Here is a 17,104-nt window from a genome sequence, read left to right on the forward strand (position 1 = left end):
AAGACACGATCACCACAGAAGTCAGAAATACCATCAGGGAGATCTGCTTCCTCCAAGAGAGCTCACTTCCTGGGTTAAAGGTCACTATATTGGACATGGATAATTGATGGGACTGCATCAACGGAACCGGGTACCAGGGCTGAAAGATGCCAAGCGGAGCGGACATTTCTGTCATTTTCTTATTCGGAGTGATTAAGACGTCTCTCGTGTGTAGCGTCTCGTACCTGCTGTGTGGTATTGAAGCGCTCTAGGGTCCGAGCCACTGTCCTGCGTCCTGCGCAGGTCCAGTTGTGCAGTGTCTCTCTTCCAGGCCTGAGCGTAGCGCTCCGAGGCTCAGTGCGGAGTCAGAGGCGCTGGATGGAGTGTGATGAACTCTGGGATCCTCTGACCATGAAACTCCGTCACCGAGGGCTCCTGTGAGACGTCACTGCAGCACCAAGGAGAGGCCTGTCTAGAAGAGGTGAGGCCTGTCCAGCAGGGGGTGCAGAGGAGGTGAGGCCTGTCCAGGGGTGCGTAGGAGATGAGGCCTGTCCAGGGGTGCGTAGGAGGTGAGGCCTGTCCTGGTGGGTGCAAGGGAGGTGAGGCCTGTCCAGGTGGGTGCAAGAGAGGAGGCCTGTCCAGAGGGTGCCAGGGAGGTGAGGCCTGTCCAGGGTGTTGCAGAGGAGGTGAGGCCTGTCCAGGTGGGTGCAAGGGAGGTGAGGCCTGTTCAGGTGGGTGCGGATCGAGTCATGAGGCCTGTCCATGGGGTGTAGAGAGGGGTGAAGGCAGCCTGTCCAGGGAATGCAGAGGAGGTAGACCTGTCCTTTGATGGGGGTGCATTGAAGGTGAGGACTTTACTGGGGTGCAGAAGAGGTAATGCCTGTCCAGGGGGATGCAGAGGAGTTTAGGCCTGTCCAGCGGGGTGCAGAGGAGGCGAGGACTGTGCAGAGCTTTGGAGAGGAGGTGAGGCCTGTGCAGGGGTACAGAGGAGGGGAGGCCTGCCCATAGGGGTGGCAGAGGAGGTGAGGCCGGTCCAAAGCGCTGCAGAGAAGGTGAGGCCTCTCGTGCTGGTAGTTGCGTAGGAGGTAACACCTGTCCAGTGGCTGCTGAGGTGAGTCCTGTCCAGAGAGTGCAGAGAAGGTGAGGACTGTCCTGGGATGGAGAGGATGAAATGTCGATCCAGCGGGTGGTGGGGGGGCAGAGGAGTTGATGCCTGTCCAGAAAGGAGCAGATGAAGGGAGCCTGTCCTGTGCTGGGGTGCGTGTAGGAGGTGAGGCTTGTACAGGGGGTTGCAGGGGAGGTGAGGCCTGTCCAGAGGTGGTGTAGAGGAGGTGAGTCCTGTCCAGGGGGGTGAAGAGGTGGTTAGGCCTGTACAGGGGGTGCAGAGGAGGTAAAGCCTGTTCAAAACGGAGCAGAGGAAGGGAGCCTGTCTTGTGCTGGGTGATGCAAAGGAGGAGAGACCTGCTATGTCCAGGGGGTGCTGAGACTGTGAGGTCTGTCCTGTCCTGGGGATGCAGAGTAGATGAGGCCTGTCCAGAGAGGGACAGAAGAGGTGAAGCTTGTCCAGGGGGGTGCAGAGAAAAAGAGGCCCATCTGAGGGGTGCAAAGGTGGTTATGCCTGTCCAGGGGGGTGCAGAGAAGGTGAGGCCTGTCCTGTGGGGTGCAGAGGAGCTGCAGCGAGTCCAGAAGGGTGCAGGGATGTGAGGCCTGTCCGGGGTGGTGCATAGGAGATGAGGCCTGTCCAGGGGGGTGCAGAGAACATGACGTGTGTCCTGTGCTGCGGGTGCAGATTAGGTGAGGGCTGTCCAGGGGTGCAGAGAAGGTGAGGCCTGTCCTCTGCTGGGGGGTGCAGAGGAGGTGAGGCGAGTCTAGAAGGATGCAGGGAGGTGAGTCCTGTCAAGGGTGGTGCATAGGAGGTGAGGCCTGTCCGGGGGTAGGAGCAGTGGCGGCTGGTGACATTTTGAAGTGGTGAGGCGTAAAAGTTTGTGATGTATAGAGAAGCATGCAAGCGCGACAAATAAGAAGGGCTGGGGGTAGGGTGCGGGGGGGGTCCTACAGGCTACTATCAGACTGAAAACTAAGAAGTTTAAAAAGCAAAAAACAGGATAGCACAGCAGGCATTTTCCATCTCTGCACCCAGTATTTGGAACAATATCCTCATATCCATTAACACCACCCCAACAATGCTGCAATGTAGAAAAGATTTGAACACACACTTCTTTACAGAATAGTATATCACAACGCAGTAAATAAATTACAACCAGCTACAACTCCTATTACTCATTGACCGTAATAGTATAACATACACATTTATTGCTTGGATGTTTACCAGCCCATTGTAAGTGGCTGTGCTTATTATTGTGGACATCTGGCAAGGTTGTCAGAACCCTTTTCTTCCCTTTATCAAAACACTACATGTAGCATGCCCTGCACATCTTCACATTTTTTCACTAACTGCAGTCCTTGGTTTCCAGCAGTCACAGAAAATCCATAACAGATGACATTTTAATCCTAAACAGTTTCAGAGGCTGTCCATGAAAATGATCATAACCAAATTCAAGGTCATTAAGAAACTTTACATTTCCACAAGAAAGCAGAGCAGAATATACTTTTCTCAAGTTGAAATCTGCCACGATGGTAACAACAAATTTCACAGCACTGCCAACACAGATAGCAAAACGTTTGAAAGTGTTCAAAACGAAACTGCAAACAAAGTCCCATTTTTTTTTAGATTTATAGCGGAGGTCGTGGAGTTTATTATGAGATGGTAGATTAGCCGCCCAAGCCCCACACCTGATAATGAATGACAAATGATCCAGATTATGGCAGACAAAACAAAGCCTCTTGTAAAACAGGTGTTACAGCTGGAATAGGATATTTTAAAACAGTTACGCCAAGGAGTAGGCAATCAGACAGCCGCCTGCTCACTCAGCAAGGGAGTCGTAGATGAATTCAAACCTGCAATCAAATGACCAAGCACAGCAAACAGCGGGAAAAGTAGCCGAGCAGCAGGACACACAAGCTCGTGAAATAATGGCGCTGAAAAGGAGTTCTGTGCCCTTCTCAAAGTCAGGAAGCCAAAGTTAAATATTGTGTCGCGTATTGCCAATTAATTCAACAGTCGCCAGTTATGCAAACCATTCGTTTTATTTGGCCTTTCGTTGCCGTCAGCGGATCAGCCATAAAAAACATTGGGAGGCACACGCACAGAAGCACGCACACAATCGCACTGCTAAAGAAAAACAAATAAAATGCACTTTTGTACATATAGGCCACTGCGGCCGTGGTTAATGTCACCTTGGGGTTCCACACTAAAAAAACGTAGACCTTAATTTAAGGAACACGGAATGAAGCAGAAGCACCAGAGGGTAACTATGGACTCTCCATTTGACATACCATTCTTTTTGGTTTTAACCCTCGTTTTCCCATGTTGCCACAGTAAAGGCTCCTTTAAAACCTCAAGGTTGCCCTGGTTCTGCTCAGTTTGAGCCATAAACAAGTTTTTTTTCTGTCCGTTAAGCACATTGCTAAGACCTGACTTGCTGCAGGATAAGAAACTGATCAAAGCCTTTTTTGATGTTCTCGTTCAACACGAAGAGATGCTCCCACGATCTTTCATGAAACTGCAGTCTGCTGAAATCCAAAGTTTCAAGGTTTCTGGGGTCATACAAATCGCCAAGTGGCACAGACAACAGCTACAGCCAAGGAACCCCGTTCTCGTCCTTTTGAATTCTTATCTCCCTATGCAGACTTTTCATCTTCCGCTCTAGTGGAACCAGTTGCTTCGTGCGGGGAATTAGTAGAATAAAGAAAGAAAACTTACCTGACCGCCGGTCATCGCCGAATCTTCTGGGACCTTGGCAAGTTGGCGCCTTCTCACTGGAGCGGAAACCGTTACCCCACCCTCCGTCCTCAGCCAATCCTGGCGCAGGAGCAGCACCAGGATTGACACAGGGCATGGTTGCTTTCTGCCCGCCTGCCCATTAGGAGAGCGAGGTTTCGCTCTTCTAATGGGCATGCGAGCAGGCAGAAGTGCGCATGCGTGGGGAAGCCTAAAAATGTGCCCTCCGACCCCACTCATGCGCACCTGTGCTGCTGCCTGCCCCTGACAATGCCTGTCAGTCAACATGATACAGGACTGCCCACCCCCTTCACTCTGAAGGGGGTGGGCGGTCCTGCATGCTGACTAACAGGCATTGTCCCTCTGCGTCTTTTGAACTGAAGTAAACTGAGAGTTTACTTCAGTTCAGACTAGACTAGAGCAGTACGCCGAGGGAGCTGCGGGTGCCGGTGCGGACGGGGGGGCAACGCCCCAACGCCCCCAATGGACGCACCGCCACTGGGTAGGAGGAGATGAACATGACGTGTGTCCTGTGCTGGGGGTGCAGATTAGGTGAGGGCTGTCCAGGGGTGTAGAGGAGGTGAGGCCTGCCCTGTGCTGTGGGGAGCAGATAAGATGAGGCTTTTCCAAAGCGTGCAGAAAAGGTAAGGTCCTTTCCAGAGGGATGCAGAGGAGACGAGGCCTTTACGTGCAGCGCTTTTGGTAAAGGCTCAACGGCTCCTGCCTAGCGCTCGAATTTTTTAACTTGTGACTCTTTGTTTTAGCTGAGAATTGGTGGGGCTCTCGCTCAACTTTTTTACTTGGTTTGCGCACTTAAAAAGTTTTAATATAAATAACTTGAATTCGGAGCTACCAAGGGGGAGAATGTTGGGGAATTTGTGATTTTTTTGCTGTTACTGTGCTGGCGTGTGTTATACTCCTTTCTTTCGGCTGCTTTACTTTGCGAGGCGGCCATCTTGGTCGTCCCTCGCGTCTTCTGACTGCAGCACTCTAGTCGCTGCACTTTGCTCGCCACATCAGCCTCCCTCCATATAATGGCCTCTTCCTGGGCGCGCATAAGGCAAGCCGGTCTGCGCCCGTCAGCGCCCAGGGCCAGAAATGCTGTCCGCAAGGGATCAGCTAGCAGAATTAATGTCCACTGGACTAGTGAGTTCCTTCTTAGCCATAGACCTCCTCCATGCCCTATGCATTTTTGTCTCCGACTACTGCCTAATGCAGTATTTACCTGCCCGGACTGTGGGTTCAGGCTGACTGATGTATCGCTTCGGAGAACTCTGCCCAAAAAAACATTACCTGGGCTTCAGCCCATTAAGGCTGCCTTGATCAATGCCAGATCACTAAAGAGACATCATATGGACATTTTTGACCTGGTTGTAGATCATTCTTTGGATGCTCTCTTCATTACGGAAACATGGCAGGATGCCTCATCAGACCCTATTGTTTCACTGGCTACTCCGCCCGGCTATAAAGTTCATCGGGCAGATCGCCTGGTCGGTAAGGGAGATGGACTCGCCATTTTGTACAGAGCGTCTTGGGCTCTTCCATCTTGCCTTTGGGGTGATTGCGAAGCTGTAGATTTTAGTATGGAGTTTTCCGCCCATTTTACCTTGCGTGGGTCCCTTATTTACCCGCCCCCTTGTGGTGATTCGATGACTGAACGAGCATTGCACTTCTCTCACTATGTGATTCTTGGGGATGTTAATCTCCACTTGGACCTTCAAGAGGCCTTGGACTCGGCTGTCTTTCTTGAGGCTCTTCAAGCGGTGCAATTAGAGCAATGGGTCACTTTTCCAACTCATGAAGTGGGTCATACGCTTGACCCCATTTGCTCTAATTTTTGCCATACAGGTGGTTAAACCCTTGCCGTTCTCTTCGTCTGATCACTTCCCGGTTTTCTTTTCCTGGGAAGTGGGACGGCCAGTTCAGGCTGCGGCCTGCCATCACCCTCTGGCCTTTAGCAAAATTGACCCCAACAGTTCATTAGCTCCTTGGCCGCCTTTAGACCTCCCCCCCAAGGTAATCTAGAAGGTAATGTCAACGGGTTTAATTCTTGGATCTCTGATTCAGTGTCTGCTTTGGCTGCGCCTTGCTGCTCCAAGTTGGCTAGGTATTCACCCTCTAAACCCTGGTTCACACAAGAGCTGAGGGACCTCAAATGTGAATGTAAAGTCCTGGAGCGGTCGTGGCGCTCGGGGGCTAAAGCCCGGTATCCAAACTGGCCCTTAGGGCCAAACAAACGAGTTTTTTTTTTTAACAGTTCGTTTTTATTTCGATAATTAAAAATCATCATAAAAATACATGGTAAACAGTGCATAAAATGTTATTAAATTACATTTCTGAACATTTATGACTATTTAAAAATATTAAAACATTGACTGGGCACATTGTACATGGATCATGATTCGACGATGAGGTTCGTGCTAAAGTTAATTTCTTGTGTTTCTTAATCTAACAGCTATTTTTAGAAAACTTGAAATGACGCACAGGGTATACGTATCATTTGCTTTTTGTAGAAACAACAGGGCTGCTTTCGCATGGCGTATTTTCTGGCTTTTAAGTATGTGGACCAGAAATCGACGTCTAGGCAATTGATAAAATGAACATAAAAGTACAAAAGGAAGGGTGTCCTGCGGAGACCTATTGTCGCAGCCGCAGGCACCCTTCTGCTCAATCGTTACAGTAAAGCCCGAAGGATAGGCTAAAATATTAGGTAAAAGATTGAGCCTAAAACGACACATTAAAAATCTGTCCTGTTGATTATACATTAAAAACAGATAGGGTTCCATGCCCACCCCGTTGTCTACCAGGCTTTGTGCTGTTACTGCGCTGGGACGCTCAAGGGCAGCCATGCGCTCTATAAATCCAATTCCATTCCATTAAGTATCCCCGCTTTTAGTCTGGCAGCTGCAAAGCTTTCTAATAACAGTTTCTTCACTGTCGTTTTACAATTGTTTGTAATCAACGCGTGATCAAGAAACAAATGAGACTGGTGAATAGTTGTCAGAGTAACATTAACATATTTCGACCAGGGGATTTGGAGTGCATTGTCCCTTAGCAGACAGTCTTTTGCAATTTCCCTGGTTAATTCAGCCTCTGGGTTAGTCCATATTCTAATCCAAGCGGTGATAGGCCTAATCTTCCCCTCGTCCGAGATGTATCCCATCCCCAATTCTTGGTGCACAATGACTGAGGAGGTAGATTTTGGGGTTTTGAGGATTCTACGGAAGAACTTGTCTTCTTCAATTTGTAATTTTGTCAGGTCCTTGAATCCCCACACCTCAGCTCCATATACTGCTTTTGACGTGGTGATCGAACCATAGAGCGTCATTATTTGTTCAGGACACCACCGGCCAAGTCTATTCGCAAAACTTAAAATTGCCCCATTGGAGGATATGAGCTTTGAGCAATGTTCTTCCACTAGCGATTTAAAGTGCATGTCACTATCCAACAAATAGGGAAAGGTGTTAACTGTTTCAAGAGTATGTGTCCCTATCTTGAACACTGGCTTCTTAGCTGGATTTTTGCCGGCCACCATGACAAAAGACTTTTTTAAATTTACTGCAAGGTCCAGGTTAGCCATAAACTCCACAAAACCGTTTACCAGGTGTTGTAGACTCCTCAGTGTGCGGGCCAGCAGCACCGCGTCGTACGCATACAAAAGTACTGGGATTTGACGCGAGCATACTCTTGGGCAATCCAGGGCAAGGGAGATGAGGGAGCTTTCTAATCCATTGATATATAACGAAAAAAGAAACGGAGCAAGGATGCAACCTTGCCTTACTCCTCCTAAGCAAGGGAAAGCTTCCGTACGTCCCCCCTCTGGGCTAAATCTCACTTTAGCCCTAGTGTTCCAATGGAGCTCTTTTAGGACGTTGATGATCTCCACTTCCATGCCCATCGTGACCATCATCGCCCATAGTTTACTTCTGTTGACATTGTCGAATGCGGCTGCCAGGTCCATAAACCCCATATAAACAGTGCCCTTATTGGCTTTGGTATATTTAGCAGTTAACAGATATAGGTTAAAACACTGGTCGCTAGTTGATCTACCACATCTAAAACCATACTGGGTGTCCACTAGGGTATGGTGTTCCTCGGTCCACTCTGTTAGCTGATTTAATATCACCCTCCCAAGTATTTTTGCTGAAACATCGATTAAAGAAATCGGCCTGTAGCATTTGGGATCTTCTCGGCTCCCTTTCTTAAAAATGGGTACTATCAGTGCGGTGGACCAGGAGCGTGGCATGCCAGACCTAACCGCCGCATTTAAGACCCTTGTTAGGATAGGTGCCCATAGGTCTATGTTGCTTCTATATAAAGCCGGTGGTGATCCATCAGGGCCTGGTGCTTTATTGGGTGTGAGCCCTTGTATCGCTAGTTTGAGTTCTTCAAGTGTAAAGGCTAGGTCTACACTCCTGTCACCTTCCCACAATCCCTCTTGTGTGGGCCCCTTGGTGTTATTATACAGGCCCTCAAAGTGTCTAACCCACTGGTCAGGGAGGATATTTGCACTAATAACTGGGGTAGTATTATCCTGAAAACAGGGCCTATTCACAATTCTCCAAAATTCAGAATAATCCCTGTTTTCACCTGCCTCTCTCAGGTCTGCCCATACCTCTGCCTGTAGTACCAGCTTCCTCTCCTTTGTTTTGGCTTTGTAAATTTGTCTACAATTGGCCACTAGTGCCGTGTCCCTTGGTTTGCGTTTGAGGGATTTTTTTAGGTTCCTTAGTGCTTTGGAACAACTTGTATCGAACCAACGTGGGTGAGTTGATTTCTTAATGGGGCCTTTTATTTCCAGCAATTTATCCGCTAGTTTTGTTAGGGATTCAAAAGAGGCTACTAGGTCTGAGCCTTTTATTTGGAGATCCAAACACTCCTCCACATATTTCCCGCCTTCCACTATTAGTGTTTTATAGAATTCCTGTGGGTTTACTTTTGTCCACTTATGGCGCCTTCCTTGGGCTACAGGCTGCAACCTGCCCTCCCTTTTGTTGCTATTAGTTCTACGGCCCCATGGTTTAAATCTATGGTTTATTTTATTTATTTGATTTATATGGCGCGTTATAACCACCGGGGTCTCTAAGCGCTGTTTGTCCAGATTTACATGGTGAGATGTTATATTCACTAGAAACCACCTGTGCACCTAAACTCTGCTCCATGCTAGTTTAAACAGTACAGTTTTTAGTTTTTTTCTGAAGGATAGTAAGTTACTTTCCTTCCTGAGTTCTGGAGCCAGTTTGTTCCATAGGGCTGGGAGCGTGTTGGAAAACGCACGACCTCCCACCGTGGTCAATTTGAAGCGGGATTGGGACAAAAGAGTAGCGTCCGACGAACGCAAAGTCCTACCCGGTGTGTAGGGGGATAGTCGGGATTTCAAGTATTTTGGCGCTTTGCCATACAGAGCCTTGTGGGCAATACACAGTCCTTTAAAAACAATCCTCTGACGAATTGGGAGCCAGTGCAACTCCTGCATCAAGGGAGAGGAATGAGCGGTCCTGGGTTTTTTATAGATCAGCCTTGCTGCATCATTCATAACCCCCTGTAGTTTGTCCAACAGCCGCTGGGGCAAACCTATGTATAAGCAGTTCCCGTAGTCCAGCCTAGCCAGAATTGTGGCTGAGACCACGTGTCTCAAAGTAGTGAATGAGAGTAAGGCCGAGATCTTCCTTAGTTGTCTGAGAAGGCCTATGCAGGTCCCCACTACCGTGGTAACTTGTTTTTCCATGGATAATTTATTATCCACATATAGGCCTAAGCTTTTGACTGCGGATGCTGGTTTCGGTGGTGTACCCAGCTCCATAGGCCAAAATTTCTCACTCCAAGGGTTGCCCGAGATAGAGATGGGCAACACTTCCGTCTTATCCGGGTTAATTTTCAAGGAGTTCTCGGACATCCAGTTGACCGTAGCTTTCAATATATCCTGTAGCCTAGTCGATGCTCCCGGGCCATCATCCAGCCGGATGATTATCTGGGTATCATCGGCATAGTTATACACTAGGCAGTCCATCCTGTTCAGGAGAGCAATTAGTGGCTGCAGATAGATATTAAAAAGCAGTGGTGACAGGGCAGAACCCTGTGGAACCCCGCAGGTGATCGGGGCAGAGGTGGAAAGTAAATCTCCCAGCTGTACTCGTTGTGTCCTACCCTGCAGGAATGATGTCAGCCATGCATGTGCTGTGCCCGTGATGCCAAAGGATCTCAACCGCGACAGAAGCTGTTTGTGACACACGGTATCAAATGCCGCGGAGAGGTCCAGTAGCATCAGGGCGCTCGGTGTTTTTACATCAGCCCGAGTTCTTAGCTCATCCAGGATAGATAGCATGACTAGTTCCGTGCTATGACTAGCACGGAACCCTGCCTGATTGGTCTCCAGCAGGTTGTTGCTCTCTAGATGGCCCGAGAGTAGAGCTAACACATGCTGCTCGATCACTTTAGCCAAAAAAGGCAACTGAGAGATGGGCCGAAAGTTTTTCAGAACTTTCGTGTCCGAACCGGGTTTCTTCAATAAGGGAATCAGACGGGCCTCTTTGAAAGCTAGAGGGATCTGTCCTGTGCGAAGAGAAGTTTTCAATAGATGCAGAACCTCTTCCTCAATTCCTGGCATTGCCAACTTGAATACTTCAGGAGGGCATGGATCAACCAAGGAACCTGATTTAACTCGGCCTATGATTTTAAGTAGTTCCTGTTTAGCAATTGGGGGGAACTCAACTAATGGTGGAATATTTAGTGGGGCGGTAAGGTCCGGTATACAGGGACATTCGAGGGGTGTAGTTTCCGCAATTTCGTCCAAGATATCGGATATCTTCTTTATAAAGAAGTCTTGAAACCTCTGACAGTCCTCCTGAGTGAACTCGGGACTTTGCTCTTTATTTACCCTGAGCTCTGCCAGGACCCGAAAGATTTCCTTTTGCAGATTTCTTGCTGCAGCTATTCTTTCCTCGAAGAACGCAGCCTTCCTAGATTGTATAGCTAGTTTATAATGAGCTAAGGATGAGACGTATTCTTGCTTGGCAATGGCGTCATATTTTTTACGCCATGCCCGTTCTTTCTTCCTCACCCCACGTTTCATCTCCCTTAGGGATTCATTGTACCACGGGGCCCCAGCTCCTCTCGCCACCTTCTTCATCCTGCGAAGAGGCGCCACCACATCAATAGCACTCCCCAGTTTATGCTGGAGGTGGCCACACAGGACATCAACATTGACATCCTGCTCTTTTGCTGAAGGGGGGTGTTCTAAGATGGTTAGTGGGTTATGATCACTAAAGGGGCTCCATTTTGTTATTACCTTCTTGACTCTGGACAGAGCAAAAGAAGGGATGATTATGTAGTCAATCGTTGAGGAGCAACCTCTACCTTTGAATGTAGGAACATATGAATCCTCCCTCTCCTGGGCTACCATGTCCAAAGTGTGGACTAGTGAGTAGGTATCTAGCATAGTGGATAGTAACGTGCCCTCCTGTGTGTGCTCAAAATGCGACCCCTTTCATAGTGGGCAGGCATCCCAATCTATTTGTGTAGTGGAAATATTTGGACAGAGGTGACAATTAAAGTCACCCAATAATACAATGATTGAACTCCCCCCCCCTTGCTTCTCTGTTCCGTCTCCTCCCTTAATCTATTGCTTAATTCCAGTAGTGCTACATGTTCCCCTTGTGAGGGCCCTGGGTTGTAAAGGTTGAACAACTGTATTTTCTGCCCTCTACCTTTGTAACTGAGTGCCTGCAGGGTATGCGACGTCCAGGATGTGACTGTCCATTTACCTTCTAGAGTTATGTCAACATAAATGGATAACCCTCCTCTCGCTCTCCCTGCTCTACTTTCCTGTGCTGGGACAGCAAAGCACTTAAAACCTTCTAGTTGGTACAGTGCCGGGTCCACTGCCCAGGTCTCTTGGAAGGCTAATATGCTATAGCCCTGAAGTTCTTTTCTCCAATCTGGGTCTTCAAATTTACCCGCTATCCCTGCTATATTCCAGGAAATAACTCTTATATTGCCATCCCGGGTATCACTTTCAATTGGACCCTGGTGCGGTGGACTAGCCTGTGACCCAATCCCCTCCCTTATAGTATTAGGTTCAGGGCCCACTGAAGCTTGCATTCTTAGGGCATTTCTTGGCTCCATAGGTGCCAGGTCCTTGGTCCTCCCCCTATTGTCTATGCCCACTTCAGCCCTGCATGGCAGCCCTAGTCATTCATTTCCGTCTAGCGTGTAAAAGGGGGTAAATCTATTGGTCCACTGGGGGCCTACTTGGTGTGAGAGGTACTGCGCACTGCTATCATTATGCCTTACCCATTGGTCGTCCACAATCCTTCCTCTAGTCCCCTGATTGGGGTTTGGGGGATAGGCAACCAGTTTTCCTGGGTAGAAAAAACCTAGTGGCATTGTCCTGATTGTACTCGTGGTGTTTCTATTGTGATTCTCCAGTATGTACTGTACTAAGTTTGGATTCTTAAAATTTGCAATAACGCAGTTGCCTTCTCTATCTTTTCGTCTACTGCCCACCCAGCTTACCCTTCTGACATGTAGGATTTCCCCCTCCTCTTCAGCCTGCAATGGTCTATGGAAGTTTAACCAATTAACAATTTTCCCCTTCAGTTCCATCTGGGAATCTCTCTGCCCTATTCTGAGTTCAAGGACCCCTGTGAATATAACTGCAAACGGGCTTGCTTCTGGCGGGAGGTTGACATATGGAAGATGGGCTTGGTGTCTATCGTAGTGTTCAAAGTCATGGTTTAGTGTAGGGAGGGGTCCTTGTGGCCTAGACACAGGCTTTCCCTGGCTTGATGTTATGTCATTACCCCCAGTACCCTGCACTTTCCTTGCTTCCTTCTGATCCCTATTTGGTGGTGTATTCGGTTCAGTGTGTACCTGTGCGATACTGCATTGGGCATTGCTCACGCAATTATTTACCTGTCGGGATTCTTGTGGTGGGGCAGTGGAGTCTAGTCTGGAATTGACTGGTTGATTTGCAGTTTGTGTGTCCTTAGCCTTTCCCTGCTTCTGGATTTCATGTGTTATTTTATCCAGTCTACTAATCAAAGGTTTGATTTGATTAACTATGAAGGTTTCTAGGTGCTTTTGCAGATCTAGAACTATATCGTTCAGCCAGCCTGGTGGAACAAAGCGGACACTAGGTTCTGGAGTAGAGGGCGCATCCTCCCTAACTCTTACTTTGCTACTCCTGGCAGGGAGCTTCAGGCGTCGTCTTTGTATCGTTTTCGTCCCCCCTTTTCTCTCATCCTTGCTTGTTGATAAGGATTCCCCTGTGCTTAACAGTGATTCGTCCTCCCTGGGTAGCTGGGCACATGGGACCTCGTCACTTGGATAATTTTGTGTGTCCCTATTGGAAATCTGGCTGCAGTTCCCGTCCCTCGACTGCGTGGGTGAGAGTGGCGCTGTTATTAATTACATGGATATGCGTCTTTCCGTTCGCTCTACCTCCCCCGCCACCTTTTTTAGCATTAAGTCTATTACAGTTGGGGTTCCCTTGAGGGGTGCCAAGGTAGCATTTTCAACCCCTGCCTTCTTGGGTCTTGCAGGTGTGCCTAGTTTATTTTTAGTGGACGAGTTTTAGGCTTTGTAGCCATGGTGGATTCTGTTGCTATAGTGTGCGCCTTTCTGTTACAGTGGTCTGGTCGGTGTTTCACTAACCGCTTGCTATTTTTCCACCCTCTGTTAAAATCGCTTTGTCAGTACCTGGGGTGAGCGTGTCTTTTCAGGATAGCCATGAATTTGTGGCCTGTCCCGTTCCCAGTCGTCCACGGACGACCACAGACGGCCCACCCTCTGCCCGGGCTCAGCCCGCGCGCGTCCGGGGACGCCCGCGCATGTCCCACGACACGGTGGTGGAGGTGGGGCTTTATGCGCCTCCGGGCGCCGATGGCTGTGCGCGGCTTCCGCTGCCGCCGCTGAGGGTTGTGGGGGGTGTAGTCCCCTCCTCCACACTGCGGCCGCAAAGGTCTTGGCTGCGGCGGCGGGAGGGGGGAAGACAAACACCCGTGAGTTGTCTGTAGCCTTTGGAGGGTTTAATGAAGGACCAGCAGCGCCTTCCACTGCGCCGGAATCGCCCCAGGTAAGTTCCCGGTACTCCAAGCAAAAACAATCTTTCTCCCCTTCTAGACCTTCGATGCTGGACCGCAATGCATGCTGGAGCTAGCAGTCCCGCTATTACTATAGCTGTCCCCAGTAACAAGCCTTTTCAGGGTCCACTTCAGGGTCAGATTTCTCAGGACAGACGCGTTTTCACTAAAAGCCCCCTGTGCGTGATGACATCTATGCCACAATGCAGGCACTGCAGACCGCAATCCGGGGTTTCTAGACAGCGGTAGTTTCCATACTACCATTCGGCACCCGAGCTTTAATTCCTCAGGACCATCGGAAATCTCAAATTCAAACCCGCGGCTGCCTCTGTTCGAGCGTGCCGTTCAGCCTTCAGCCCCCACCTCTCAAGAATGTGGCATGCCGGTGACAGGAAGCGCCCCACGTCCGGTGTGGTGCGTGAACGCAATCAGCCTGGACGCTCACCTCAGCTTTACCGGTCTCTGCAGTCCGGCGGTTCGGCAGTTTACGGGTCTCTCAGGCTCTCAGAGCCGTCAGCTATCAGTCCTCCAGGCTTCCGGGGGGGGGGGGGTTTTGAGTGTCTACCTCGGGGAGTTTTCAGCCGTCAACCTCGCGTTTTGCATGGAGCGGGCAAGCAGCGAGGAGCAGCAACATTGAACAGCCTCCAGGGGCGGAGCTCAATTACAGTTACAACAGTTCAAAAGAGTTACTACTCTGCCATTGTCACCGCCAAAAGTCTTTATTATGCCTCACGGATTGATTCGGCCAATAATAATTCGAGGAGATATTTGCCATAGTTCAAAATGTTATGGCCCCCAGTGATTTAATTCGATCTAAGCCTGTTTCTCTCACCTGGTGTAACACGCTTTCCCAGTTCTTTGTGGACAAAATTAGTAGCATTCAAGCTTCCTTCTCCGCCCAGGCGAGAGGGCTATAAGTTCCCATGGCTGGGCATCCGTCGTCGGGTCTGGCTAATAGGTTGTCAACTTTTGCATCTGTTGACCCATCGGTCACTTTAAAAATGATTAAAGCTCTGAAGTCCGGATCCCCTAAGAACCCTTGCGCAGCCAGACTCCGCCGCAGCCGCTGACATTAGGGAGGCCATGATCCCTACGTCATGGAAGCAGGCCCTGATTCTCCCTCTCCTCAAGAAGCCGGCGCTGGACCCTGCAATACCTGGGAATTATAGGCGATCTCGCTTTTGCAGAGTTTATCTAAGGTATGCGAGAAAGTAGTCCCCAACCAGCTCACCAACTATGTTGAGGCATCTGGCCTGCTGCACCCAGCACAATCTGGCTTCCGTGCAGCCTCCAGTACGGAATCTGCTTTGGTAGAAGTGGCAGAGGCTATAAGAGAGTGTTTGGCTGCCGGCGGGAGGCCCGCATTAGTTATGCTAGACATCTCAGCGGCATTTGACACAGTGCTGCATGCTCTGCTTATAAATCGCCTCTCGGAGATCGGCATCTCTGGTTCCGTCTGGGGTTGGATCAGGTCCTTCCTGGAAGCCCGCACGCAGCAGGTCTGGCTTCCGCCCTGTGCCTCTGAACCTCAGCAGCTGGCTACTGGTGTCCCGCAGGGTTCATCCCTTAGTCCCCTTTTATTTAACATCTATGTTACTCCGCTGGTGTTTCTAGAGGAATCATTGGGGGGGTAAGGTGATGGCTTACGCTGATGATACCCAGCTGTTATTCTCTCGGGGCAGAGATGATGATTCGGCCCAGGCGGCACAACATTGCCTTGCCTCTGTCTTCCATTGGCTGGCCCAGGCCCAGCTGAAGTGCAACGAAGGGACGTCCGAGGTTCTTTTGTATGGAGCTTTGCCGACTTCAGAGCTAAGCTGTGGCCTCCGGGCTTTTACTTGCAGAGTGCAGAAAACAATAACGCCAAAAATTTAGGGATCTGGTTTTCGGAAAATCTGAATTTCGAAACACAATGAACAAGTTTGTCGGGACTTGGTTTGGCACCTTGAAAGCCCTGAGAAAATTCCTTCCCTTTCTCACAGGCCCTGCTAAGGAAACAGTGGTGCGTGCTTTAATTTTGTCTCACTTGGACTAAGCGAATGCACTGTATGTGGGCATCCCTGGGTACCTTCTACATAAATTGCAGGTTGTTCAAAACGCGGCCGCCAGACTCCTGCTGGGCCTGCCAAAAAGGTGCAGTGTGAGTACGCATTTGCGCTCCCTGCACTAGCTTCCTGTGGAGGCTCGAATTCAATTCAAGGTGCTGTCCATTGCCCTCAACGCCCTCTATGGTAATGGGCCTAGGTATCTCCAGGATAGATTTGGTTTCTATTCCCCGGCCAGACTGCTGAGATCTTCCTCGCAACTCCTGATGCAGACCCCCAGATTTAAGCGCCGTAGGCTGGGTGGTTGCTCGTTTGTTAGGAGAGCTAGCGCTGCCTGGAATGCCCTTCCTTGGGCTCTTCGGAGCATTCAGGATCTTGTTATGTTTAAAAAAAACTTAAAACATTCTTGTTCTAGTTGCTCTTGGTACTGTCCGCCTTTACCTCTGCACGCGCCGGGACACTCCTCCGAGTAGCTGAGAACAATATAAATCTATTTAACATAACATAACATACTGAGGGGGTACAGAGGAGGTGAGGCCTGTCCATTGGGGTGGAGAGGTGTTGGGACCTGCCCAGGGGGTACAGAGTGGGTGATACCTGCCCTTGGAGGTGTAGAGGAAGTGAGGCCCGTACAGATGGTGTGCAGAGGAGGAGAGTCCTGTCCGGGAGAGGGGTAGAGGAGGGGAGGCCTGTCCGGGGGGTGCAGAGGAGGCATGAAGTCAGTCCATCCTGAGCAGCAGAGATGAAGCCTGTCCAGGGGGTGCAGAGGAGGCATGAAGCCTGTCCAGGGGGTGAGGAGGAAGTGAGGCATCCTCAGAGTGGTGCAGATGAGGTGAGGCCTGTCCAGGGGGTGCAGATGAGGTGAGACCTGCCCATGGGGTGCTGAGGAGGCGAGGCCTGTCCATGGGTGCAGATGAGGTGAGGCCTGTCCAGGGGGTGCAGAGGAAGTGAGGCCTGTTCATGGGGTGCAGATGAGGTGAGACCTGTCCATGGGGTGTTGAGGAGGCGAGTCCTGTCCATGGGTGCAGATGAGGTGAGGCCTGTCCAGGGGGTGCAGAGGAGGTGAAGCCTGTTCTGGGGTGCAGAGGAGGTAGGTCCTGTCCAAGGGAAAGCAGAGATGAGGCCTGCCTAGGGGAGTGCAGAGAAAGTGAAGCCTG

General features: G+C 49.9%; 1 protein-coding gene across 1 annotated transcript in view; it reads left to right on the forward strand.

Annotated features, from left to right (window-relative positions):
- The first annotated feature begins 284 nt into the window (after positions 1-284).
- Positions 285-17,104, forward strand: part of LOC147745341 (uncharacterized) — a 212,349-nt gene continuing 195,529 nt past the window's right edge. The window contains exon 1 of the mRNA XM_086952242.1: positions 285-460. The gene's annotated coding sequence lies outside the window, so the exon portion shown is untranslated. The remainder of the gene's footprint in view (positions 461-17,104) is intronic.

This window comes from Lissotriton vulgaris, chromosome 1_1 (assembly GCF_964263255.1).
Source record: "Lissotriton vulgaris chromosome 1_1, aLisVul1.2, whole genome shotgun sequence".
Lineage (NCBI taxonomy): Eukaryota > Metazoa > Chordata > Amphibia > Caudata > Salamandridae > Lissotriton > Lissotriton vulgaris.